At 41.1% G+C, this 27480-nt stretch overlaps 1 protein-coding gene across 1 annotated transcript in view; it reads left to right on the top strand.

Moving 5' to 3' along the window:
* Positions 1–19672: 19672 nt before the first annotated feature.
* The window catches only part of CPQ (carboxypeptidase Q), a 450704-nt gene continuing 442896 nt past the window's right edge, over positions 19673–27480 (top strand). Inside the window, exon 1 of the mRNA XM_044245247.1 lies at positions 19673–19786. The gene's annotated coding sequence lies outside the window, so the exon portion shown is untranslated. The remainder of the gene's footprint in view (positions 19787–27480) is intronic.

Here is a 27480-nt window from a genome sequence, read left to right as displayed (position 1 = left end):
GTCCCAGGTGAGGAGAAGTTTTCTTCATCAGGCTTATGAAAGTCCATAAGTTGATTCCGAAGACTTGGAAAGTCAAAGTAATCAAAAATTAAAACTAGCAAAGACAAACTTAACTCAGTACAACTCAAGATCACCCTCATCCATCACAAAAAAGAAGAAAATGTTAAGTAAGTATTTTTTGACATATTTAGTGTCTGGGTCTTTTAAGATTACACCTGAAGTGTCTGGATTACCTTAATGTGATGTAAGTAAATGGAATTCAATCAAAATCATTAAGGGTCTTCTGTGTACTAGATACTATACTAAAAAAATATACTTACTTAGTTGTCCTTAGTGAATGAGACACAGTTCCTGCTCTCATGAAACTTACTGTCTAGAGAATAATAGTCAAATGTGGCCAAGGTTGATAATTATCTCCCTATTTATTCCATCCTCCTCCTTATTAGTAATAGAAACCCCAACAGGTGTGGGTAGAAGTAATGCATGCAACTCCCAGGTGACATTGTTTAAAGAATCTCCTTTTTCACTTCTTTTGTTCCCCTTCCTATAGTTTGGAATGTGCAGATATGGTGCTTCAACCACAGGATAAGCACCATACTCTGGTAGCCTATCTCAACTGGGTTCCTATAAGGGAATTAAGCCTTACAGAAAATAACTTAATTAACTCTTATCTCCACTATTCCAAGGATAGTACAAAGCTATACTGTTCTAGATACATAGGGAAAAAGTTTTAACACAATGGATGCTTTCAAGGATTAAAACTTAATTCTTTTGTGAAAACTCCATTGAGAAGGGCTGCTTGAGGACGCTGGAGCAAAACAAAACAAAACAAAACAAGAAGGAACCTGGATTCTTGGAAGTCCATAGGGACCACAGCTTCCAACCCATTCTAGACTGCCTGCCCATCTCTGGACTATATGAAAGAGAAATTAATGTCAGTATTATTGGAACCACTATATTTTATGGAATCTTTTATACAGCAGCTTAGCTTTTTGCCTGTCTAGTTTATACCAACAGGAGAAAGAGCATCATTGTGGGACTCAGGAGGCTTGGGTTCAAAGAGCTGTGTGATGTTGGGCTATTTTGTCTCAATCTGAGAAGATAAATAAGAGCACTTTGGATATTGTCTTTGGCACAATCCTTCAGCCAAGGGAGGCCATCTGGACAGGGCAGCAGCTGCAGACTCAGGGAGAACAACTCTAAAGCAATGCCAGGAGGTGCTTTTTCCATTTGTGTCCTCCTGCCCAGCTTGGTCCTAGACCCTTCTGGGGTAAATACCCCTCTTATTCATGAACCAAAAATTCATGCTGCCAAAGAATGAAGTGGATATGTAAAAGAACTGTCAGACCAAACACATATTAGCAAATGGCCGGCCTTTGTTTTGGGAGATACATCTTTCATCCAAGAAGAATAGCTAGAGTTGCCAGGAGAGGGGTGGTTAATATCTTGGGGCATGCATTCTGGGTTCTGCTGGACTTTTGTTTCTCTCCGATATGGTGACTTTGAAGCACCAAAGTCCAACGGCTGACCTCCCTCTACATGGTTTTTACTAATAATCATGGCATACTGGCTGTAACTACCAGAGAGGTCCTAATTAGTACTGAAACTTGAAATGCACACCCATGGACATTATTGCATGTGATACTTAGAATCAGTTAGAAGGTGAGAGGGGTATCAGTCTAGATTTTGTAGACGAGAAAACTGGTGTCTGAAGAATTTTCAATAACTCATGGAAAGCCTGTCTCTCTCTCTATATAATTATACTATGCAGCTCCTCTATGTATTGAGTAAAAATGGCCTCTATGGTAGATTGAAGTATTAACCCCACTTTCTCATCTCTCCCTTCAAAAGTGAGTTTGTAGTTCCTCTCATTAGAAGCAAAAAGTACTTCCTGGTCCCCTGACTTTGGACTCAGCTGTCTGACCTGCTTTGGCCAGTGGAATGGGGGGTAGATAATGTGCCTGTTCTGAGCCTCAGTGTTAAAAGACATCACAGTTTCCGTCTGTACTCTGAGGCTTCTGCCATTGGCATGGGAAGGAGATGCCCTGGATAGTCAGCTACATCAAGGAGGATGAAAGAAGCCCCACTCAGTGATGCTTCCCCTTGAACCTGGAGCTCAGAATGAGCACATGTGGAGCAAATCTGAGCCCACCCTACAGCAAGGCACTCAGCTCGGTTAAGTTTGCAGACTGAAGCCGAGCAGCCAGCCAAGCTCAGTCTAGGATAGGCCTGGCCAACCTGCAGATATGTGAGCAAGAATAAATGAATACAGTTTTATGACACTGAGATGGTTTGTCACAGACTGAGGTGACCTTTTAGAACACTTCTTCAGCTACTATAGAAACATGACAGGTACCATTATTTTGCTTATATAATTCCTTAATGGCTCCTTGTAGCTTTTATGATGAAGTCCACACTCTAACTGACCTCTAAACAGTCTTGGATCTGATCCTTGCCTGACGGTCCCCAGCATCTCCTCTTCTACATACCCATTATGTCGGGTCTCCACATGGGTCATGCTGTTTGACACCTCTACACCTTTGTGTACTCAGTTCCCTCTTCCTAGAATGCCTGGTTTCCTTCTCTGTTCAATTAATTCAAATCATTCTCTAGTATCCATTTCCTGGCAGTTTGTTGTATGCCTAGCATTGTGCCACCATTTCTACTTTGTGATGACTGTACCCACCTTCTTCTGATATTTAATCACTGCTGCCTGTCACTGATACCTTGGGTCTCTATCACCCCTCTTAGGAGCTCAATTCTCTAACAACACCTCCTGCCTGGCCCACAGACAGTAGCCACTGCTAAGCTTCTCCTGAGAGAGTGCCCCTCTCATCAGCACAACCTTACTGCTGGGGTAAATGGTTGGTTGGTGGGCTTTCTTGCCTTTGGTAATTTATCTCGTATATCTGTCTGATAATCTCTAGCATCTATTTGGTAATCTCTCTGGACTTTTAAGCCATTCCTCTGCCATCTGCCTTGGCAGCTCTGGCACTTGCATTTCCTTTAGTGTGGAGCATCATTTTCCCCCAGATTCCCAAAAAGCTAACTTAGCTGCATGTTAGTATCATCTCCTGAGGTCACTGCCAGGTGTTAAATCCCGTGTCAGTGGAAAGTGCTACCATATCAAGAAACTCTCCCTTATTCATCTCTATGTTCCATCCTTCCTGACCCTGCATCTTTAGGGACAGTCTGATTATTTTCTGAACTCCTGCTGGTACATATTAGCTAGATCCTGCATTGGCTTTGGGTTGTAATCCCTTATTCCCATACAAAGTCCAGTCCAGGGCATCCAGAGCCCTAATCTTTGCATAGCAGACCTGCCTCAGTTGAGAATTTTACTGGCTTTGAAGCTTTCCTGTAATGATTAAGGAGGGTCATCAGGCTTTTCCGCTCTCCTGTGTGGGAGATGAAAGCCTCTTTATATGATACCACAGGAGTGGGCTGTCTTCCACACTTAGCTTTTGATTATAAATTAATCACTCTCGACCACTGTCTATTGCCTGAGCACAGCCACTCAATTCTAGTGTTCTTACAATTTCTTCCATATTTCTGTAATGCATCACACCCTCTTTTTGTGCTAAAGAAATATGGAATTACTCAATGAATAAGACCACCTGCAAGAAAGGAAATTCTGAAAGAGGGCTAATAGCCGCGGGCCGGTTGTTGGCCAGCAGTCCTCCCAGAAGTTAGGGAAGTGAAGGCATAGAGGCATGGAGCTCTGTAGTAGGGTGGAGGACGACAAGCAATTTAGAACTGGAGTTGGAGCTGGAACCACACAGTTATCAGTAGTGCACGTCTTCTGAGAGTTAGTTTAGTTGTTATTCTACTGTAGCATGCAATCTTTGTGAAGTCAGATAAGGTAGCTAGATTCCTTGCTCACAATGAGGAAAAGGCAAGTGCTCTCCTTCTGTGCTTCTCAATTACCCCCACCCCTTGTCACAGGAATAGGATAGAAAAGTATAGAATAGGGGTCCTGGCAAAATGCTTACAGCTGAGCCTTTATTCCAACACTTGGGGGCATCTATCAACGCCAGTCATTGATGCTTCCCCATGTGGCCATGTTCAAGGGTTCCTGTACCAGCCAGCCCTTCAGGGAGACAATGGCAATGACTAGTGATTGCTCCCTTCATCACCTCTTAAGGGTCAGAGGACATAGACGGCAGCTCTAACTTCCATTTCTAGGATTATCACCATCCACTTTCCAGCAGAGACTCGACTTTATTAAAGGATTTACTCTCACTTATCAGTCTGTTTGAGAAGGTAATTTTTTCAATGTAAAAGTAATACAAGTTATTTCTAGAAAAAAAAAAAGGAAATTTCATATACAGAAAAAGAAGAAATAAACACATTCAATCTCATTGTCTGTGTGTCTCATCACAGACAACCACTGTTGCATTTTGGTACATTTTAGTCCATGTTTTTCATAATTCTATTTTACATGGTTATAATCACATAAAGCATTTTTCCTGCTTTAGGCTTTAATATTATAAAAAGAAACATTTTCTCCATTGTAATCCTTGTGAACATAATTTTAAGAGGAATATTACACAGCAATACACATGCCTCCTTAATCATATCCTTGTTTAGGGAAGATATAGGATTTATAGGAAATTATATATTTATATAACTGAAATGCTATAAATATGGCCTCTATTAAGGCTTTTAATTAAAAATTATATGCTGATGTTTTCCATGTTATAAAAAAATTATTTCTAAGTAAATTGCTGCATATTTCCCTAAGTGGATGTTCTGAAACTTATGAGCCGTTTGGTATTATTAGTCATATGATATACTGTTGGTATTTTGCGAGAGTAAATTAATTGGCTGTGTTTTTGGTGATTAGAACAGACATCTAGAAGTACCTTATTTAGGTAAAAGTACATTATTACATTAGAAGTACATTATTTAGGTAAAAGGGTGTGACAAAGACCGCTAGCTTTTCAACAGACCCATTGTCTCTTTTTCATAACTAGACTACATTTCCCAGTGTCCTTGCCGTGAAATGTGCCCACATAGCTGAATTCTATCCAGAGGGATGTGAGTTACTTCCAGGCATCCCCATAAAACATTACAGGCACACTTCTCTCTACTCTTTTTACTGCTGCAGAATGACCCCTGGACATCTCCATTGAAGCTGGCCAAGGATCCATTATTTCCAGATTCCTGAATGATTGTATAATTGTGTAGAGTCCCTCCCAGTGTCCCTCCATCTCTCTCTTTCTCTTATACACACACACACACACTCACACACGAGACCTGAAATAGTTCAGTCACATCACCTGAACAAGAAATATACTTCTATTTTGTTTGAGGGATTATACTACATTATTGGGTCAATGTTTCAGCAGCTAGTGTTAATAAACAAATATACATTTTAAAATATCTTTGCATATTGGGTTATTTTTGGCACTTATTTTTAAACTGCTATCTAGAAATGTACTGTGAATGTGTATACTCATCTGCAATGTATGCAAAAGCCCACATCAATGTCAGCAGTTAAAATATATTTGGCACCTTGCATGAAAAGATTTATCATCATTAACTTTACCTTTTTTGATTACTAGTGAAGTTGAATTTTTTTTGTTTATTAGTCATTGGTATTTCATGTTTGTTTCAAATATGGAACTGTATAATTTTTTTTAAAGCACTCAAATGTGTCTTTTCTTCTGTGATGCCTTTTATTGTTCTAATATACATGTTTACAGATAATTTGAAATTCATACTCTACTGGCCTGAAAAGTCAAGTTTACGTTTTTGGTTGATATTTTAGAGGATCCCAAACTATGACTGTATTTTAAAGATATAGTAAATAATATTTCACAACCCATAAGACCAAGCAAAAAAAACAACTGGATTTGGTCCTATAATTCTGGGAAAACTGAATTGTTAATCAGATAATTGCAGAACAGCACATTCAAAACAAATACCAGGCAGTTCATTTGAAACTCTGATGTTGGAAAACAGGGCCACCACCTGGTATGTTGTATATTTATTTAGTTTTGGGGAGGGTAATTTGGCTGCAATTCCCTGTAATTAGGAACAGTACTATAATGGAGTTTAGCTCAACTCATACATTGGCTTTGACTTACATGACATGTTACCATCTTGGGTTTCTCACATGAGCTGAATGCTTTCTTCCAAATGCTATTCTCTGCTAGAAATGGGGGAATGGGTGGTGACCAGGATTCCAGAAGTATAACCCATTCCCCTCTACTTATTTTTACCTATCTCTTCTTACATGGCTCTGCCAGTTACCTTTACCTTACCCTCATGGCTGTCTTGGTCAGCTCAGTCTCAGCTATTATTAGGACAAACAATACAAACATTTATTGAGTCTTACTCTGTGTCAGGTACTCTTGTAGGTGATGGAAATATAGTAGTTGTAAAGGAGTAAAAGAAAACTCCCTGTCCTTGAGGAACTTTCAGACAGTATATGGTAACATAATAAATAACTAGTGTTACATACTGTGTTAGAAAACAGTAAGTGCTATGGAAAAAAAAAAGAGTAGAGCAGGGTAAGGGTAATTGGGCTCTCTGGGGTGGGGAGGGGGGCTGGATGCAGTATTAAACGGGTGGTCAGGGTTGGCCTCATGGAGAAGATGAGTTCTGAGCAAAAACTTGAAGAAAGTGAATGAGGAGAGTTGGTCAAGTAATGTCTAGGGAGAAGGAGCAGCCAGTGCAAAATCCCTAAAGCAGGGGTGCTTAGGGAGTAGCAAGAAAGAAAGCAGTGGGGCTGGAGTCGAGTAAGCATGGAGAGGGGAGGCAGGGGTGGAGGTTACACCATGCATATATTGCAGGCCATTAGAAGCACTTTGGCCCTTACTCTGGGCACAGTGGGAAGGCACTAGAGGGTTATGAACAGATGAATGATATTACCTGACTTATAATGTAAAAAGTTCTGTTCCCATTATCTATTGCTGTGTAACACACCACCCAAATTTTCCTGACTTAAAAAAATGTGTTATTATTTCTCATGGCTCTGTGAGTTGACTGGGCACAGTTAGGCAGCTCTTCCTTGAGGTCTCCAGTCAGATGGCAGGTGGTTGGGTCCTCAGCTCAGGTATTGACTAGGACCCCCTCATAAAGGTTGGGCTTCTCAAACATGGACATTGGGATGTTGGGGGAGCACTGCAAAGGCAAGCATCCCCAGTGACCCAAGTGAAAGCTGTGAGGAATCTCAGGAACTAGCCATGGAAATCCCAGAAGGATACTTCTGCCTCATTCTAGTGTTCAAGCACGTCTCAGAGGTCAGTCCAGATTAGTAAAAGGTGTTTTAGACTCATCTAGCTGGAGGATGGCAAGATCATTTGCAAAAGAGTACGTGGGTTGGGGGGAGGTATTCTTCTGGCTAGAATGGGAAAATATAAAATGCCTCCTCTAACTGTTATGATGAGAAGGGATTGGGTGCTGGGGGCAGGGTGGGAAGAGGCAAGTACCAAGTGAAGACTAAGACGGTTATTGCAACAATCTAAGCAGGAGATGATGGTGTTGTGATAGGATAACAGTAGAGAAAATATAAAGTCATCAGATTCTAGATTTATTCTGAATGCAGAGCCATCATTATTTACTTATACCTTGGATGTGGGTGTGAGAGAAAGGAGTCAAGATGTTACCAAAGTTTGTTCTGGGCAGCCAGAAAGATGGAGTTGCCAGCAGATATGAAGAACATTTCAGGTAAAGCAGATTTGGACATGATTAAGTTTGAAATGTCTGTTAGATAGCCAAAGGAAGAACTTAAGTTAGCAGTTGGTCATACAAGCTGAGAGCAAGGATGGAGAATATTTTAACACATTTAAAATCACTATGAGTGCTCTATGAGTGCCTTCTGAACTTTTAAGATCTGATAGATTTTTATTTTTCTCATTTTAAAATGCTGCGCACTAATTACAATAGCCACAAACTACACACCTTCCAGATGCCTACCAACAGTAGAATGGACAAATATATTGTGGAATATATAATGGAATATATATATATATAGCAATAAGAATGAATGAATCATAGTTATGTATAATGATATGAGTGAGTCTACATATTTAAAAATTTTTAGGTATTAAATTGCAGTAAGAGCATGAAACATAAAATTTATTAAGTGTACATTTTTAAGGACTATTCAGTAGTGTTACATGTATTCACATTGTTACGCAACAGATCTCCAGATCTTTTTCATCCATGCAAAACTGAAAAACTATACACTAAACACAACTCCCTATTTCCCCTTCAGCTAGTCCCAGGAAGTCACCATTTCTACTTTCTGTTTCTGTGACTGATTTAGATACTTCATATAAGTGGACTCATACAGTATTTGTTTTTGACGACTTACTTATTTCACTTAGCACAAGGTCCTCAAGGTTCATCCACGTTGTAACATGTGACAGGATTTTCCTTCCCTTTAAGGCTATATAATAGCCCTTTCATGTATACACTACATTCTGTTTATTTATTCTTCCACTGATGGGACACTTGGGTTGCTTCCACCTCTTGGATCTTGTGAATAATGCCTCTGTGAACACGGGTGTGCAAATAATCTTCTCAGGCTTCTACTTTCAATTCTTTTGGATGTATACCCAGAAGTGGGGTATTTGGCTCCTAGGTATTCTATTTTTACTTTTTTGAAGAACCATCATACTGTTTTCTCTAGCGGCTGCAGCATTTTTCATTCTTACCAGTACACGAAAGTTCCAATTTTTCCATTCCCTTGCCAACATTTCTTACTCCCTGTTTTTTTAAATAATAGCCATCTTAATGGGTGTGAGGTGGTATCTCATTGTGATTTTGATTTCTATTTCTCTAATAATTAGTGATGTGAGCATCTTTTCATATGCTTATTGGCCATTCGTTTATTATCTCTGGAGGAATGTCCAAGTCTTTTGCCCATTTTTTAATCCATTGTTTCTGTTGTTGTGGTTTTTATATATTCTGAATATTGGCCCCTTACCAGATATATGATTTGGAAACATTTTTTTTTAAGATTTTATTTATTTATTTGGCAGAGAGATTACAAGTAGGCAGAGAGGCAGGCAGAGAGAGGAGAAAGCAGGCTCCCTGCTGATCAGAGAGCCCGATGCGGGACTAGATCCCAGGACCCTGAGATCATGACCTGAGCCAAAGGCAGCGGCTTAACCCACTGAGCCACCCAGGCGCCCTGATTTGCAAATATTTTCTCTGATTCTGCTGGGGGAAATTTTTACTCTGTTGATTATGTCCTTTGCTATACGGAAGTATTTAATTTTGACGAAGTCAAATTTATCTATTTTTGCTTTTGTTCTGTGTGCTTTAGGTGTCAGATCCAAGAAATCATTGCCAAACCTAATGCCATGAAATTTTCCCCCTATATTTTCTTCTAGGAGTTTTATAGCTTCAGGTCTTATACTTTGGTTTTTAATTCATTTGAGTTGATTTTTGTATATGATATAGGGTTTATTCTTTTCATGTGTATCCTTTCCCATCATCTTTTGTTAAAGCCACTGTCCTTCCTCACTGAGTGGTCTTGGCACCCTTGTCAAAGATCTTTTGGCCATTTACGTGAGGGCTTACTATTGGGCTCTCTATTGTATGTTATTGGCCTATACATCTATCCTTATGCCATCAAACATATTTTTAAATGAAAGAAACCAGGCACAAAATAACAGGAACTATATGATTCCATTTATATAAAATTAAAAATGATTAAATCTAAACTATAGTGTCAGAAATCAGTGTAAGGATATCCTCATGGGGGTGGGTGGCTGGAAGGGGATATGAGAAGGGCTTTTGATGGTATTGGTAATATTGTTTCTTGATCTGTGTGCTGATTATACAGGTGTATTCACAAATAAAATTCACTGAGTTATGCACAGGTATTTAGCATTCATTTACTTTCAGAATTTTTATAACTATAATCGTTTTTAAAAAGTAAGCTCTTCCCAGGGTACCTGGGTGGCTCAGTCGTTAGGCATCTGCCTTCGGCTCAGGTCATGATCCCGAGGTCCTGGGATCGAGGCCCGCATTGAGCCCCACATTGGGCTCCAACCCTAACTCGGACCTTCACCAGCTCCATGGGAGGCCTGTTCTTCCTCTCCCACTCCCCCTGCTGGTGTTCCCTTTCTCATTGTGTCTCTCTCGATTAAATAAATAAAATCTTAAAAAAAAAAAAAAAAAAAAAAGGTAAGCTCCTCTCCCAATGTGGGGCTCAAGCTCATAACCCCCCAAATCAAGAGTTGCATGCTCTATTGACTGAGCCAGCCAGCGGGCCCTATGCTATTTAACATAGTCTTAAAACTATTGCATGCAAATAGAGAAATATGATAAAAATCCATTGATTCTGTATTGATTTTAATTACTATGACGTGTGTGTGTGTGTTTTTCCCTTTTGGATTCAAACTTAGTAGACGAGATCAGAGTTTCAATAGTTTCAGCCATTCGCATTCAGGTAGGCTTCTTTTGTCACATTCCTGGCAGAGTAGTTAGGGACTGAACCATGAAAGAGAATAAGCAATGCTTCATATTGCATTCTTTGAAGGAGCCGGGTGTTAAAAACAGAATCCAACTAAGTAAATTTGAAGATCTAATTGGGTTTATTAAGTGATTCATGAATCAGGCAGAATTTCCAATTCCCCCGCTCTGCCTGTAGAGAGAGGTCTACAAAATGGACAGTTTTTCTACAGGAAAGAGGGCAGGGTAAGCAAGATATTAGCAAAAGAAAGGATTGTTTCAAGCAAGGTCACCTTTCCTTAAGGGGAAGGCAGGGAGTCTTATCATGCAGAATAATTTATCTTCCTTTTGAGTTGTAAGATAAAGAGCACTGGAGTGACAAATCACCTTATTGGTGCTCACCAGAAAATGCCTGACTGACTGCTCAAGACTGTTTCTAGGGGAGGGTGCACCCACAGTTAGGTTAGGTATTAAGGCCAGGTTTGGTGACTTAGCCTAGCATAAAGAGACTCCATCTGGGCCTGTGCTTTTCTTGGGAACACAGGTAATGGTGACTTTTGCTAGCTGAGGAACAGCATCTGACTATAACACTCTCCTTAACTGTAATATTCTGGTAATGTCTACTCTAACAAAAGAAATGTTTTTCTATATTGCCAAGCGAATCAGGATAACTGGCAAAATAAAGACCCATAGGTTATTCCTGCAAGCCCATGTCAAAGGCAAAAGAGAGTGTAGACTTCAACTGTTACCTATATTAGAGCATCCAAACCCGTGAGACTTGGCATCCTGAATGCCAGGAATGAATTGTAGGTGTGTGGAGGCCCAGATTCTACTCAACCCTCAGGGTGGTCAAGCCAGGCATGGGGAAACTGAAACTACCTGAGGGGGCCTCCTCCAGCAAGGATGTGCCTCAATCCTTCAACCCAGTTTGCCTTAAAGATAACATTTTCTTTGTGTGCTGTGATATGCAAAAGGTTGGGAAGTCAGTAATGAGAAAACATGGTAAGAAGGGACCCTAGCACAGTGAACATTTCCACTTACAAACAGAGAATTACTCCTCAATCCTGGTAGTAACTCAAGTTACTGAGATGGGCAAGGGGTCTCCAAGGAAGTAAGGGATAGTGGTTTACTTAACAGTAAGGTAGAGTGGTTTCCAGGGAAGGCTCTAGAGTCAAACTACTTGATTTTGAGTGATGGCTCTACCACTAACCAGAAGTTTTGTAAAGTACTTGAAAAACAGAAAGACACTGATCTGTGCCTCAGTCTATGCATCTATGATTCATAGAAATGTACCTCATAGAATCTTGTGAGAATTAAACTGCATTGGCTCAGTGTTTATTATATAGTAAGTATCAAGAAGTATTAGCTGTTATCAACATTGAGTACCACTGAGTAATATTTATTGAGTACCAAGCTTGACTGTCAGGTTTGCTAGGAATTTTTACAAAATTTAACAAAAATTTTACAGTTTTTATAAGGTTTATTCCATCAAACCTGCAATGTAAGTTTTATTATTTCCCATTTTATAGATAAGGAAACTAATGCTTAGGTTAAATGACTAGCCCATGGCTACACAGCTAATAAATGGCAGAGGTAGACTTTAACTTCTAGGTCATGTAAACCTATGATCTTCAAATGTTTTTGCTAATATACTCCCTGGCTCAATTTAAAAAACAAAACAAAACACATCTATGATTTTCATTGTAAGGTTAATAGTTGCAAAGAATAAAGTTTCCAGCATGCTGTAAATATTAATGTCTCAAAAACAAAACTGTTATATCACACTTCTGTCTTTGTTTTTTAGAGCAGGGGGCACAGAGAGGGAGAAAGCTTGAGCCTTGGTAGGGGGAGGAGACGGACATAGAGAATCTTAAGCAGGTTCCACGCCCAGCTCAGAGTCCCACATTGTGCTCAATCTCACAACCCTGACATCATGACTTGAGTCGAAATTAAGAGTTGGATGGCCACCCTTATATCACTCCTCTAAATGTATCCCGTGAATCGTAAGTTCTACAATGGTTGGATATTAACCATCACTCTTTTAAAAAAAAAATTCTTGAAAAACTTTTATAAAAGGTCAAAATTTTGCATTGCTCCTTTCCTTCCATGAAATTGTTTTTCCATCCTAATGACCCTCATCCAGAATTGTATCCCTCTATTTTTTAGCTTCAAAACATTTTGTGGATTGCTCTATCATATTTTTTATCCACAATAAAAAAAATGTAAATTTAACCTCAAAAAAGTTCCAGTGTTACAGAGCTAGAACAAATAATCCTAAAATTTGTATGGAACTCAAAAAGACCCCAATACCCAAAGCAACTTTGTAAAAAAAAAAAAGCAAACCTGGAGGTTCACAGCCTGCACTTCAGGTTATGTTACAAAGCTCTAGTGATCAAACAGTATGGCACTGGCACAAAAATAGACACATAGATCAATGGAACAGAATAGAAAACCCAGAAATGAACTCACAAGTATATGATCAATTAATCTTTGATAAAGTAGGAAAGAATATCCAACGGGAAATAGACCATCTCTTCAACAAATGGTGCTGGGAAAACTGGACTGCAACATGCAAAAGAATGAAACTGGATCACTTTCTTACATCATACACAAATATAAATTCAAAATGGATTAAAGACTGAAATGTGATACATGAAACCATTAAAATCCTAGAGAAGAACACAGGCAGTAACCACTCTGACATTGGCCTTAGCAATTTCTTTCTAGATATGCCTCCTGAGGCAGGAGAAACAAAAGCAAAAACAAACTATTGGGATTACATCAAAATAAAAAGCTTCTGCACAGCAAAGGAAATAATCAACAGAACTAAAGGCAACTTACAGAATGGGAGAAGATATTTGCAAATAATATATCAGATAAAGGGTTAGTATCTAAAATGGTTAGAGAACTTTTAAAACTCAACACCTAAGAAACAAATAATCCAATTATAAAATGGACAGAAGACATGAACAGACATTTTTCCAAAGAAAACATACAGATGCAACTGACACATGAAAAGATCCTCAATGTCACTCATCATCAGGGAAATACAAATCAAAATGACAATGAGGTATCATCTCACACCTGTTAGAATGATTAAAATCAATGATGTAGGAAACAATTGGTGTTGGGGAGGATATGGAAAAAGAGGAATCCTCCCACACTATTGGTGGGAATGCAAACTGGTGCAGCCACTCTGGAAAACGGTAAGGCATTTCCTCAAAAAGTTGAAAATAGAACTCCCCCTGATCCAGCAACTGTACTGCTATTTACCCAAATTAAAAAAAAAAAAAACGAATTCAAAGGATATATGTACCCCAATGTTAATAGCAGCATTATCAATAATAGTTAAACTATGCAAACAGCCCAAGTGTCCATCGACTGATATGTGGCTAAAGAAGATATGGCATACACACACACACATTTACACACACATACACACATATATACACACACAGTGAAATATTATTTAGCCAAAATAAATGAAATCTTGTCATTTGCAATGATGTGAATGGAGCTATAGAGTAGTATGCTAAGTGAAATAATTCAGTCAGAGAAAGACAAATACAGTATGATTTCACTCACATGTAGAATTTAAGAAACAAAACAAATGAGCAAAGGGGAAAAAAGGTTGGGAGAGAGAGGCAAATTAAGAAATAGACTCTTAACTATAGAGAACAAACTGATGGAGACCAGAGGGGAGGTGGGTGGGGGGATGGGTAAAATAGGTGATGGGAATTAAGGAATGCACTGGTGATGAGTACTGGGTGTGCCATGGAACACCACAGAAGTGTTGAATCACTAAATTGTGATTTAAATTGCAATATTTGGGGCGCCTGGGTGGCTCAGTGGGTTAAGCCGCTGCCTTCGGCTCGGGTCATGATCTCAGGGTCCTGGGATCGAGTCCCACATCGGGCTCCCTGCCGAGCAGGGAGCCTGCTTCCCTCTCTCCCTTTCTCTCTGCCTGCCTCTCCGTCTACTTGTGATCTCTCTCTGTCAAATAAATAAATAAAATCTTTAAATTGCAATATTTGTGTAACACTGTATATTATTATACTGTATGTTAATTTACTGGATATTATTATGCTATTTAATGTACGTTATTACACTGTATGTTAACTAACTGGAATTTAAATAAAACCTTAAAAATTTTTGTCTTATAATTGAATTATTTTAATTACTAATAGTACATTATTTACTAAAATATAAATATGTTACACATTTAATAAATAGTTATTGAACATAAATGTAAGCTATTGGAAATGAACTTGCAGGGGACACATGGGAGTGACAGGTGTTTATGCAACTTTGTTTAAGGGAAATAGCAAAATGTCCCTTAGCTTGGCTTCTGGGACATCTTTTCCCTTAGGGCAATGCATTTTCGAGAGGCATGGGGTATGCGAGAGGAATTTTTTTCGTTTGGAAAGCAGGAGAAAGGCAATTATAAAAGACACCTTTCAGGCAAATCAATGTTTGGAAGGAGACTATATGATGCTCTGATCTTGAAACTGGTGACTTAGAACTCTCCATGCCTGTCTGCCTCTTGGAAAGTCCGAGTGCTAAGATAACCACACACTCCTGTTGTTCTGGTGTAATTACTGAAAACACCTCTTGTCACTCTCTAACTACCTCAGTTTGGATGATATTATTGGTCACCCCATCTAGTACCCGTTCAGCTTTCCCAAGGGAACACGTATTCACATGTGAAGACTGTTCATAAACGAGGGGATGCCTGAGTTACTTCTTTCTTTCCTGCTTAATTTTTAAAATATTTGTTGCATACCTATTTTGTGCCATACACTGTAAGTTACCCTGACATCCATTTTCTCATTTTATCATCAGGATTGCCATGCGAGGTGTTTTTATTGTACTCTTTTTTTCCTTCCTTCCTTCCTTCCTTCCTTCCTTTTTTCCTTCCCTCCTTCCCTCCCTCCCTCCTTTCTTTCTTCCTTCCCTCCTTCCTTCCTTTCTTTCTTTCTTTCTTTCTTTCTTTCTTTCTTTCTTTCTTTCTTTCTTTCTTTCTTTCTTTCAGAGAAGAAAGCCGAAAACCCAGAGAGTTTAAATGACTGGTCATAGCTAAAATGTGGGTAAATCAGAATCCATGCCCAGTCTCCCTGTCTTTAAAGTCTATGCTTATCATCAAGACCTGCTCCTGGGTCTCCAGCACTAGGCACACTGGCTTCTGATGTCTGGTTCCCTTCCCTGGCGCGTGGGGTCCTGCCTCCCGAAAGGAGGGTGGCAGTTTTGGTCTTTTCACGACCAGATTGCGCTGTTGCCCCTATTTCCGTGCAAAATACCCTCTCTCTGGCCCTGTTTCATAGCTATCCACACTTTCTCTTCATCTCTGTCCTAATTCTGTTCATCAGCATCTCTTTTCTGTGGCTATACTACACCCAACCCATTTGGGAAGGGCCCAGAGTGATGGCTCCAGAATGCTAACTTCATCATGGCCCTGATCTGCTTAAGCCAGTGTGGTGCTTCCCAGAAGGAAAAAGTCTGAACCTTACCAAGATTCACTCTTTCCCAACATACAGGGCAGCTGAATTGAACTCTCCTTTTCTTCTCCAACCCCCATAGGCCTTGTCAGTTGTTTGTGCCACACATGTGTCTACCTCCCAATCCCGTCTTCTACTCATATGTCAAATCCCAGCTTTGATCCCTGAGCAGCTTTCCTGGGCTGTGGGCCTGTCTCTGCCCCCACTACTTTGGTGTCCATCCAGTGATGGTGCTGGAGCCAAGGGGTACAACCCCTCAAAGCCAAGTGCTCACATGACTTCCTTTTTCCAGCGTCCAGCATCGTGTGATATGCACTTGACCATGGAGGGAGTATTCATGCAATAGAAGCTGGCAAATGATACAAATCAGGTCTTTTAAATTTTTTTTAATTGGTTGGTAAATATTTAACAGTATCCTCCTAAGTTTTCATAACACTCTGACTATTATTTATTTCTTCATTTATTCAGTGTATATTTACCCACTGCTACCTCTGTGTCAGATACCACTATAGTAGCTGAGGATTTAAAGGTGGGGCAGTCAGATAGTTCTCGCATCATGGGGTTTATAGTGTTGAAAGGGGGAGACAGACCTTAGTCAAATTGTCACATATAAAATATAAAATAATTATGTTAAAAACAAAAAATGCTTTACCATGTCAGAGGATATTTGGCCTAGTCTAAGAAGATTTTTCCTGAGCTAAAATCAGAAGGATAACTTTGGGTTGAAGAACGAACAAGGTGAGGGAACAGCATTCCAGGCCGGAGGAACAACATGTGCTGTGTTCAGAAAGAGTATGAACCTCAGGAGCAAGGGAGAGTGTACAAGTGTGGCTAGAAGGAAGCTGGGAAGCTTGGCGGGAGAGGCAGGTGCAGAGCTAAGGCCACAATGAATTTTGAAGACTCAGGAGTTTCCCTTTTATCCTAAGAGGAGGGCAAGTCACTGAAGTGTTTTCAGCAGGAAGACCACCTGGTGTAGTGGAAAATCAGTACAACATGATGGTTGAGAAATCAAGTCTGGAGCCAGGTTGCCTGGCTTAGAATGCTTCCTAGCATCTTACTAGTAATTTCCCTCTGCCTCAGTTTCCTCCTGGGTTAAATGGGCATTAAATAATACCTTCCCTGTAGGGCTGTTAATGAGATTGTAAAGCTCTGAGAACAGTACTTGGCATATCATAAGTGCTATGAAAATGCTCATTAATTAAATAAATAAAAACATCTTTGATAGGATAGCTGAATGTCCTGGGTACCTATGGCCTACCAGGGATGCTGACATAAATAATTGTAACAAAAGATATGGTAATACGAAGATAAGGAGGAGCTTATTTTCCAGCGGTTATTATGAGCAGAACTGAGGGCATAAAGGGTGTTCCAGTTGGAGAAAGCAACCCTAAGAGCCATGGACATACACAAATGTCACTGTAGTCAGAAGCTTAAAGCCTAGTGTAGGAAATAGATATGAAAGAAAACCAACATGGAAAAATATATTATAGAAGTACAAGTAAGGACTGATTAACTTTAACTCCAAAGCAAATGGGAGGTTTCCGGAGGAGGGCCCAGCATCGTGGCTGACCGCATGGGCTCTAGAATCAGGCTGGCTCAGCTTAGAATGCTGACTCTGCACCTTACTAGTTGTGTGATTTGACTTCTCTAATCCTCAGTGTCCTGCTTGGTAAAGCGGAAATAATAATAATAATAATAGTGACAATAATAATACCACGTAGCTCAGAGAGTTGATAAAAATTCACGGTTAATGCATGAAAAGTCTTAGTTAGCATAGAGCACTCAATAAATATTAAGCTATTTATTACTATTACCTTATGAGATGAACATTGAATGAGAAGGACTTTGCTCAGCACTAAAGGAATAACGTGAGAAAAGACCCAGGAATCGAAAAGCATCTGACACAGTTAAAGAACAGCAAGTCAGTGCCAGTTAAAGTGTGATCATCACTGCCAGTTGGTGAACTGTTCCATAATGAGATAAATATAGATATTGAGAGTAAATATTCAGAAGTTAGAAGAAAACAAAAACAAATTGACGGAGGAATTTTATTCTTGTATACTTGTTGTATACTCATAATGAAAACTGGGGCTTGTAGTTTTTGTGCCTTGTTTCTGCTTTTTCAAGCAAGATTTTGAAGATTGATTAATTGAGAGAGAGAATGTGAGCAAGCTGAGGGGCGGGGAATGGTAGAGCGAGAGGGAGAAAATCCTCAAGCAGACTCCCTGCTTAGTGGGGAGCCCAAGTTGGGGGCCAGATTCTCATGACCCCTGAGATCATGACCAGAGCCAGAATCAGGAGTCCACTCACTTAACCCACTGAGCAGGTGACTCTGTAGCAAGTTTTTAATGTATCTAACAAAAATAACAGTCCATGACTGATTAGAAGTAATAAAACTTGTCGTTTGCCCCAGATAGTTTGAGAAAAAAGTAATTCAGTGAGTCTGGATATAGCACCAAGAGATGAACCTGCAAGAGTGGGCCAGGATCACATTGGGGAACTTCTTGGAAACTTGAATGTCTCTAAATTCATACTTTATTCCGTGGGCAACAGGGTTAACAAAAGTTGACAGAGATTATTAACTGAGGGTTATGCGTATATAGGTAAATGGACATTGCACGTTTTATACTTTCTCCCCCAGGGAGCATGTGGTTTTTCTCTTTTTTTATTTAAAAGATTTTTTTTTTTTTTCTGGTTAAGAGGAGAGACCTGAATTGCTCCGTGTTTCACAAAGATAACTGTTTGTATTTGATAAGAGTGTGGTTAAACAAAGAAATTAAAATTTATCAAAACATAAAACGTTGAAAATACTTGAGCACACACTCTGTGACCAGGAATGCATGGGACTTGTTGAGATAACTACACCAGGTGATCTGATGAGTGTCTTTTGTTCTGGGGCACCCTCCTACAAATAATGCATAAATTGATAGAATCGACTTTTCTGTATCTCCCAGCTTGGGTCATGTCCTCCGTGACCATCACCACCACCTCTGTAGCAATCCTACACTGAGCCAAATGGGAGAAAAACGACATTTGTTTGTTTGTTTATTTTATTTTATTTTTAAGATTTGATTTATTTGCCAGAGTGGAGGGGAGAGAGAGAGAGAGAGAGAGAGAGAGAGAGAGAACACACAAGCAGAGGGAGAGGCAGGCAGAGGGAGAAGCAGACTCCCTACTGAGCGGGAAACCCTGTGCGGGGCTCCATCCCACGACCCTGGGATCCTGACCAGAGCCAAAGGCAGGTGCTTAACGACGGAGCCACCCAGGCCTCCGGAGAATAAAAAACGGTTTAAGAATCAGTGTCAGGCATCAAAGCATGGGGTTTCCAGACTTCCTTTTGCCAGGCTCAGAGCAGACCCGAACCTGTTATGTTCTTTCAGCCTCACTGCCCCGTCCTTCCCGTAGCTGCACAGCCACTCATTCAAGCCCACGTCACCTCTGCCAAGTGTTTCCCCTGACCTGAAGCTACACACTTTCGGAAACACTCTCCTGAGTCTCCCCCATCCCCCCGTAAACAAGCAAGGGCCAGGGGCCAGGGCCCAGCGAGTAACCCCATTTTCCGACGGGCGCCAGAACTAAGGTGAGCCCTCCAGTCACCTGAGCCTCAGAGGCCCCCTAGCGAGCCCCCGTGACCTCCCCCCCACTCCGCCGCAGTCCCCTGTAGCCCCGGCCCCCTTGCCCCCCGGCCCCTCCAGCCCGCCCCGCCTGGCCTGGGCGCCGCGCCCCAGTGGAGGCAGGGCCGCAGTCACTAGACGGCGCGGAGGGCTCCCGGCGGGCGCGTCAGGAGTGTGGCCACCGCCACCTGAAAGCGGGGCCGCGAGTCTGGCCCGGAGTACCGGGGTACCGCCGCCGCCGCCCCCCGAGGGGCCCCACAGGTGCGTTCGCCGCAGCCCCCTCCGTGCCCGCTCGCGGCGGGGTCGAGGCCCGGGCTCTTCCCGCGGGCGGGCTGAGCGACTGCGGGCCGCAGGGATGGCTTTTTAAGTCGCTCCTGCACGGGAGCGACTGGCGGGGGGAGGGGGGCGCGGGGGCTGGGACGCCACGGGAGACAGGCGGGCCGTGCGGCTTCCGTGACGAGGGCGGACCGGGCCCAGAAACGGGAAGCCGAGCGCCGGCGTCGGGAGGGAGGAGGACGCGACGGAACGGCCGCGAGGGCGGCTGTGGCTGGGCCCGAGCGCACCCCACCCCCCCGCCCTACGCGTCGGGGCCCAGACGCAGGCCGCGGGGCTGCCCTCCCCCCACCTGGAACCGTCACCCGGTTCCCCTACGCCTCCGGGCCCGCTTTATCCGAGCTCCTCTGAAGTGTTTCTCCGCCTTTACCTTGTGCTTTCGCTTTTGGGGTGCACGCCTAGGCTCCGCTCAGACTCCCGGGTTCCAGGAAGGCAGAACCTGTCTGGCTGGGGAGGGACTCGGGGGTACGCCCTAAGCAACTGAAGGGACGAGCCGGTGCCCAGGATAGAATTTCCTTGAGTAAGTGAATGAGTGCCCATGAAGGAAGGCAAATGCAGAGTGGAGGCAGTGAGGACCCAGGCTTACAGCTGGATGGTTTTCCAAAAAGTTGTGCTAGTGTTGCACTCATGTAAACCGAGCCATTCACTTGCAAGGAGCTTTATTTTTTGCTGTTTTTAAAGAAAATAAGCACCAGAAGCGCCCCCTCATATTTCCAGTTTGGGTAGATTTTTGTAAATGTGTTGCTTGAGATATGCCTAGTCTTTTTCTTGCTTGTGTTTTGTTTTCTGCGGACTTTTGAAGAATCCTTGTCACTGTAATAGTATTTACTGTATTCCTGAAAGATAAGGGTAAAATCTAAAGGTAGAAATACATGACTCGGCTTTTAGTAACTTGTTTGTCAAATCAGACATTTCTCTTGAATTCAAGTTTGGGAAGAATCTTGTTTGTTTTCCTGAGATAGGTACTGGCTGATTTGTGAGTGACTGAAGCAAGCTGAATGTAGCCCAGAGAGGAAAACGACTTTTATCTCTGCAGATGCTTTGGAAGTAACATAGGCTGAGACCGCTTTAATACTATTGGTCACCACATCAGCTCTGCAGGTTTCCAGACTTGAGTTCCAGAAAAGCTAGATGACTTTGGACTTGGCATTTGATCTTTTTAGGTCTCAGTTTCTTAATCTCCCAAGATGAGGAAGGGTTGGTGGGGTCCCTTCCTGAATTAGATTTCTAGGATTCTCTTTCATCAGCGGCTAAAGGTGAGATATATTCCATGACTTCATGGAATTCAGCTCACTTCAGCCTATCTGTTCGGGATTCTGTAGAATCTTGGCCCTACTTTCTTCTCTGCAAATTACAGCTCATTCCTTATTCTTCTCCACATCTGCTGAAAAAGAATCTGGGAGCTCAAGAAGAGAATAATAGACTCCGGGCTGGTAGGGAGAAGGAGAGGCAAGATTTTTCTCCGCATTGCCGGAGGCTCCTGGGTCTGGGTCTAGCTTGTTTCCAATGCAGCCCAGCCTGACAGTGCCATATATCTCCAGTGTATCTGGGGAATTGTATCACTATTAATTTGCATGCATTTGAAATTAGTTATTATAGATCACAACATTTTGGAGCTGGAAGGGCCTTAGAGATTTTTTTAAATAGCACTTATAAAGTCATTTTACAAACATATTAAAATATTTTTTGCATGCTACATTTAACAAACACAAAGTCCCAAATGTGTTAAGTAAAAGAAAATTAATGTTACCTACTTCAGTTACTTCAAGTCTGTTGGGAGAAATGGGTCCAAAAGTGGTACTTGGTGAAAAAGACCAACTTTCTTGAACTCTTTTCCCAAAGAGCCATTTATAAGGTCATGTGTTGTTCAGGCATGGACTGTAACAAAAGTTGATATTTATAGGGCACTGACCATGTGGCAAACACTGTTATATTTAGTCTTTTTACTTATATTGCCCCATTTAATCCTTACTACAAACCCAAGAGCTAGGTACTATTGCCATCCCCATTCAACCTTCCTAAATAGAAACTGCTTGGAAAATGGGAAAGTCAAGTACTCAAATTATAGACAGTTGAAGGCACGGTTTTTGCCAGAAGCATAGGCAATCTCTGCTAAGAGAGTCTGTGTGATGTTAGAAAATGAGGTCTCTATGTATGTTTGGGATATGTATACATAAGTCTGGGGCACTGTGGGTAAATGGATTTGGGGTGGGAGCTTAGGGGGGGAATGATTAAGACTGAATTATAGAGAATCAGTTGTTATATCATTTTGAAAATTACTGAATTCCGTTGGATCTCTAGTAGACTCTGATACTTTGACCTAAATGCATATGCATCCTAGTTTTAAACATGTTCAGATTTAACCAATTTAAGGAGTATAAAATGGGTGACATCAAGAGCTAGCATCAGCTTAAGAGCTTTGAACTGTGAGTACAGAGATAATTATTTCCTGTGCTAGCTTTGTGTCCTTGTTTAGGCTTTGCCTCCCAGCCCCCTTTATAAGAACAACTCCTATTACAGAAAAAGTACAATGACTATATTCCTGTAATCTAGGGACAAGAATGTAGCACCCTTATAAGTAATTGACGAGAGCAAAGGAGGAAAAGAAGGGCCTGTAAAATAAGTGGGAAATTGTTTTGTTCCGTCTTTGTCAGTCAAGTTTAGCTTCATGGAAGGCAGAGACCTATCGTGGCTGCTGGAAAAACTAAGAGAAGATGCCAGTTTGATTTAGCTCAGGAGGCTGAAACTTTCTGCCCGGAAGGCTGATGTGATAGAATAGACCTTCCCATTGCTCACAATATTATGAAAAAAACATTAAAGCAACAATTTTTATTACTTGCCCTGGAGCTACCGCTTTAAAAATGTGCTTTCTTCTCCCCTTACCCTCCCTAAACCACTTAGCTTTTAAAAACAAACAGCCCATTCATGTGTTTGATTCAATCAGATTATTAGTCCTTTCTCTTTATTCCTGGGCCCTGTTTCTTTAATGCAGCCAAGAAGTAGGACCCATGTGCTTCTAGGTCTCTGGAATATTTCTTTAGTTATTATTTTATTTAGCACATGTTCATTTCAGTGGCCATTTATTGAGTGTATACTATGTGCCAGATTAAGGTGAACAACATACGGAGTTTAATTAGCAAAGTGACCATTCCACAGATAATTACATCACAGGGTGATGTTACAGTGGGGCATTCATTCTCCTAGCAGAGACATATGGTTAGAGATGGGGAAGACTTCAGAGGGCGGGTGAGTTTTGAACTTGATTTTGGAGGCTGAGGGCCAAGAGGAGGGGAAAGGATATTCATTCCAAGCAGAGAGAACCACATTGGTAAGGACTGGGAGGCAGCGGGTATGAGCGTGGCCCTCCCAGAGAGAGAGGGGGGAGTTCTGTGTGGCCGCAGTAGAGAGGTCTTGTGAGAGTGGGGCCATGTTATCTTGACTTTTTCACAGCATGGATCACCTGTTTCAGAGTTTTTTCCAAGCAGAATTTTTACTAGAGGAGTTTTATGATTGGATTTTCTTTAGAGAATAGCTCCAGCAGTAATGCTTTGGGGGACCTGGAGATGGAAAAGCCAGGAGTCTGGAAGACCATGAGGATGCCGTTGCTATGAAATAGGGCAAGGGTCTAAACTAACACAGGTTTGAAGGATATTCAGGTCGTAGAGAAGGCGGGATTTAATGACCGGCTGGATATGGGAAATAAGGGCGAAAATAATGTGGAGGTTTGGGATTTGCTTGGCTGGGAGAGTGGGGATGTCACTGAAGAGACTAATGTGAGATGAGGAGGTTTTAGGAGAAAGACCGTGAGTGGAGGCAACTGTGGAACAGCCAGGGGAGACTCCTGGCAAACAGCCTTGGCTGTGGCTGCACTGCCACATCATACAGTCGAGACCTGCCGAACGTCACCACAGGTCCTCAGTCTGAAAAGAAAAATCAATTCAACAAATCTCTTAAAAAGAAGGATAAACAAGTGCTCGCTTCGGCAGCACATATACTAAAACTGGAACGAAAAAGAAGGATAAACAAAAACAAAAATAAAAATGCGCTGGACTTGGCTAATGACCCCTGCATTGTATTCCATGTGTTTGTTGGAACTCCAATTCTTATGTAAGTTCCAGGGAAGGAAAAGAAGCTGGACACTCAGAGCGTAAGGGATTACTAACTATGAGCCATCAGAAGAAACCCAAATAGAGTGACTAGACAGGGGTGGCTCAGAGGAACAAAGATAAGCAAACTGCAGGAGTGTAGCCAGGAGGACAGATCTCTGTTCACACAGGTGTAGGGAGACTTGGAATATAGAGAAGACATATGAGCTGGTTCTTCCAAATAACGGTACTTCTTTAATGGTAAGAATATCACACGCTTTGGTTTCTTTTCTTACTGAGCTTGTCAGGAAGAGACAAATAGGAGATTGTTCCGAGGTGCTGGGCCAAAGGTTTGATCTTACTTTGCAGAGAAAGTGTTGGGAGGCTTTGAACTAAGGGAAGAATAAAAGAGGTAGAGTCAGATAAAATGAGAAGGGTAGTGATTAGGAGGAACTCTCTGAACATTTAATGAGTTCTCTGTCAAATAGTTGTGACCAAAGAAAAAGGTAGGTTGATACAACATTCTTTCAGTGTTGTGGCATTAGACTTGCTTGGAAAAAAGAATATATTAGCATTCCACCTGATATTTAAGAAGGATTTTTACATTTGATTGTTATATGAACCCTCAGAAGTAGGTGCAGCCAGGCACAATTACCTTTCTTTTAGAAACTACAGATCTGGGTATTAAGCAGACTGTAGATTGCCCTGGCTCCCCTGGCTGGCAAGAGCACCGAGCCTTCTGAATTCCACTCAACTGCTCTGTGTATTGTATCAGAGCCTTGCTTTGCCTTGAAACTCTGACCTTTTGTAGTGCGTCCCCCCCGCACACCCCACTATGTTACATCATGTAAAAGTAAAGCAGGTGATATTTGAAGGCCAATAAACCAAGATTTCTCAAGAGGGAGGCAGTGATAGGAAGCATCTTTAACACCAATTCTGCTGTATACTGTGGGGATGGTCGTGAATGGTTGTATAGAGAGAATATCTGTGGAAATCTAATGAACTTTCACTGCGGTAGGAGAATCTACAATATGTCTTATGATTAAATCTTCCATGAGGCAAATAACCCCTTTAAAAAGTGAACAATTAATCACTACTTAATATATTGTCTAGAGAAATCCACACTTTGAAATATGGGGTTTGCTTAAAGCAAGACACATCGATCGGCAGGACGCTAAGTCTACGTTGATTGTATTATATGTTGAAGACTTTCTAACTTGAGTATCATGTATGGAAGAAATGGGGATCTGGAACTGGATCCCTTAATCACTAGAGGCCTTTGCACATAATGATTCGCCGTTGAATCCTTTACTGCTTACAAAGCATGGACAAGTAGGACATTAGGTAGGACGAAACTCAACTGCCACTGCCCTGGTCTGATGGTGGGACGCACAAGAGGCAGTCATGAGTGTAAATGGAAACAGAATGGGCCCACTTAGGGAAACCAGAGACTCTTATGGACCTTGAATTCTACATCATTATTAAGATGAAATCAGGTATAATTCCAAGGAAAGAGTATTATACTAGATCTAGGTTGTTTTATGTTGATGAAAAATAAAAGCTGTAAGGAAAACAGAATAGTTGTGACTTTTTATGGGCCAGCATTTTAGAGATACTTATCCTCAAAATATATAAAGGAAATAGTCAGAAGTGTGAGAGGATGACCAGTTTGTAGGAGTACCTTAAGGCTGGGATGTCTGGGAGGCTTAGATGGTTAAGGTTAAATGTATGCCTTCAGCTTAGGTTGTGATCGTAGGGTCCTGGGATCGAGTCCTGCCTGCTTCTCTCTCTGCCTGCTGCTCTCCCTACTTATGCGCTCTGTCTCTGACAAATAAATAAATAAAATCTTAATAAAAAAAAAGGAATGTCTTAAGATCTGTTGTTAGATGATAAATGAAGTAGACACAAAAGACAAATGATAAGATTTGAATAATGTAACTAATTAAGTTGAAGAATATAATTCACAAGGATGAACAGGGATATAAGAAATTCCAATAATATGACACACTTAATAAGATAATATAATTATTTATATGTGAATATATATTTGTGTGATGTATATATGTACACATTATATCTCTTATTTTTATTATATATGGATATACATATATTCTCTTATTTGTGGAAAATTCATTTCTTCCTTGGAACACTTATGAAAGATTGTTGGAAAAAAGTCAAATGGAGATTGCAGTGAATTCTAGAGCCTTGCTGGCCTAGTGTCTCAGTCCTCTGGTTTAGCCCATGTTTTCAGTTAGCTTGGGAATAGGTTGAAATGACAGAAAGAAAATATCCTCTCTCTTTCATGATGCTGTCAAGGCACTCACATACTCATCTTCCACCTTTATATATATTCATCCTTTTTGTGCCCAGAACATCATTTTGAGATTCTGTTACCATGATCAAAATATATTGGCTCTGTGTTATCTATGACTAATCTGAAGATGCATTTGTTATATTTGATTAAGTGTTGTAAATCATTAATGCCATGTGTATTATATTGAGAAGTTTACCATCTCAAACATCTGGCTGTGCTTTTATAGGGTTTTTCTTTTTATTAGCTTTTCTGAGCTAAAGTTTACAGAAAACCAGGGGCCATTGGAGAGTCACCAACCCTAGTTAAGTTCTTTGAGATGCAGAGGGCAAATCCTGGAAGTCTGCACTATTCTGACATTTCATTACCTACTCAGTCTAAATTTTAGGATACCACTTAAACAAATCACTCAGTAGCGCCCGTGTTCTCTGGAGTTTAATGGTTAAGCATATGGGTCAGTTTCCTGTGTTCAAATTTCAGCTCTGCCACCAACACCTGTATGACCTTGGACCAATTACATAGGGCCTCTATGCCTTGTTTTCTTCATTTGTAACGTGAAGATAATAATTATAACTGCTTGTGTCCATGTCCTATTCCCTGGAACCTGTGAATGTGATAGATTATGTGGCAAAGGAAAAATAAGGTTGCAGGTGGAATTAAGAGCGCTTATTATCTGACCTGACAGTAGGAAGATCATCTTGGAATGTCTGGGTGGGCCCAATTACCAGTGGAAGAAGGGACAGAAGAAGAGTCAGAGAGTTAGGGAGATGGGACTGTGGAAGACTGTCTAGGGAGATGCAATATTGTCTGCTTTGAAGATGGCGGAAGGAGGCCATGAGACAAGGAATGTGGGTGGCCACACGAAGACGTTACCTGCTAGAGCCACTAAAAGGAATGCAGCCCTCCCACCACTTTGATTTTTACCTGGTGGGTCCCGTGTTGGACTTCTGACCTACAGAACTGTAGTTTAAAAATTTATGATGTTTAACCCACCAGGTTTGTGGTAATTTGTTACAGCAGCAATAGAAAAATAATGCATTTTCCTACAGGCTTGTTGTAGGCTTAAGAAATATAAACATTTAGGATAGGCCTGCCACATGGTAAGTGCTCAGTCAATATCAGCCACTTTGTTATTTGTTTTATTAGTTATTAGTTGGTAGTTTAGTTTCCCTTCTGTCTTTGCTCCTTTGTCATACTTGTTTTATGATTATCCACAATTGTTGGAA

Source organism: Neovison vison, chromosome 4 (genome assembly GCF_020171115.1).
Source record: "Neovison vison isolate M4711 chromosome 4, ASM_NN_V1, whole genome shotgun sequence".
Taxonomy (NCBI): Eukaryota; Metazoa; Chordata; class Mammalia; order Carnivora; family Mustelidae; genus Neogale; species Neogale vison.
This window is presented reverse-complemented; position numbering and strand designations above follow the sequence as displayed.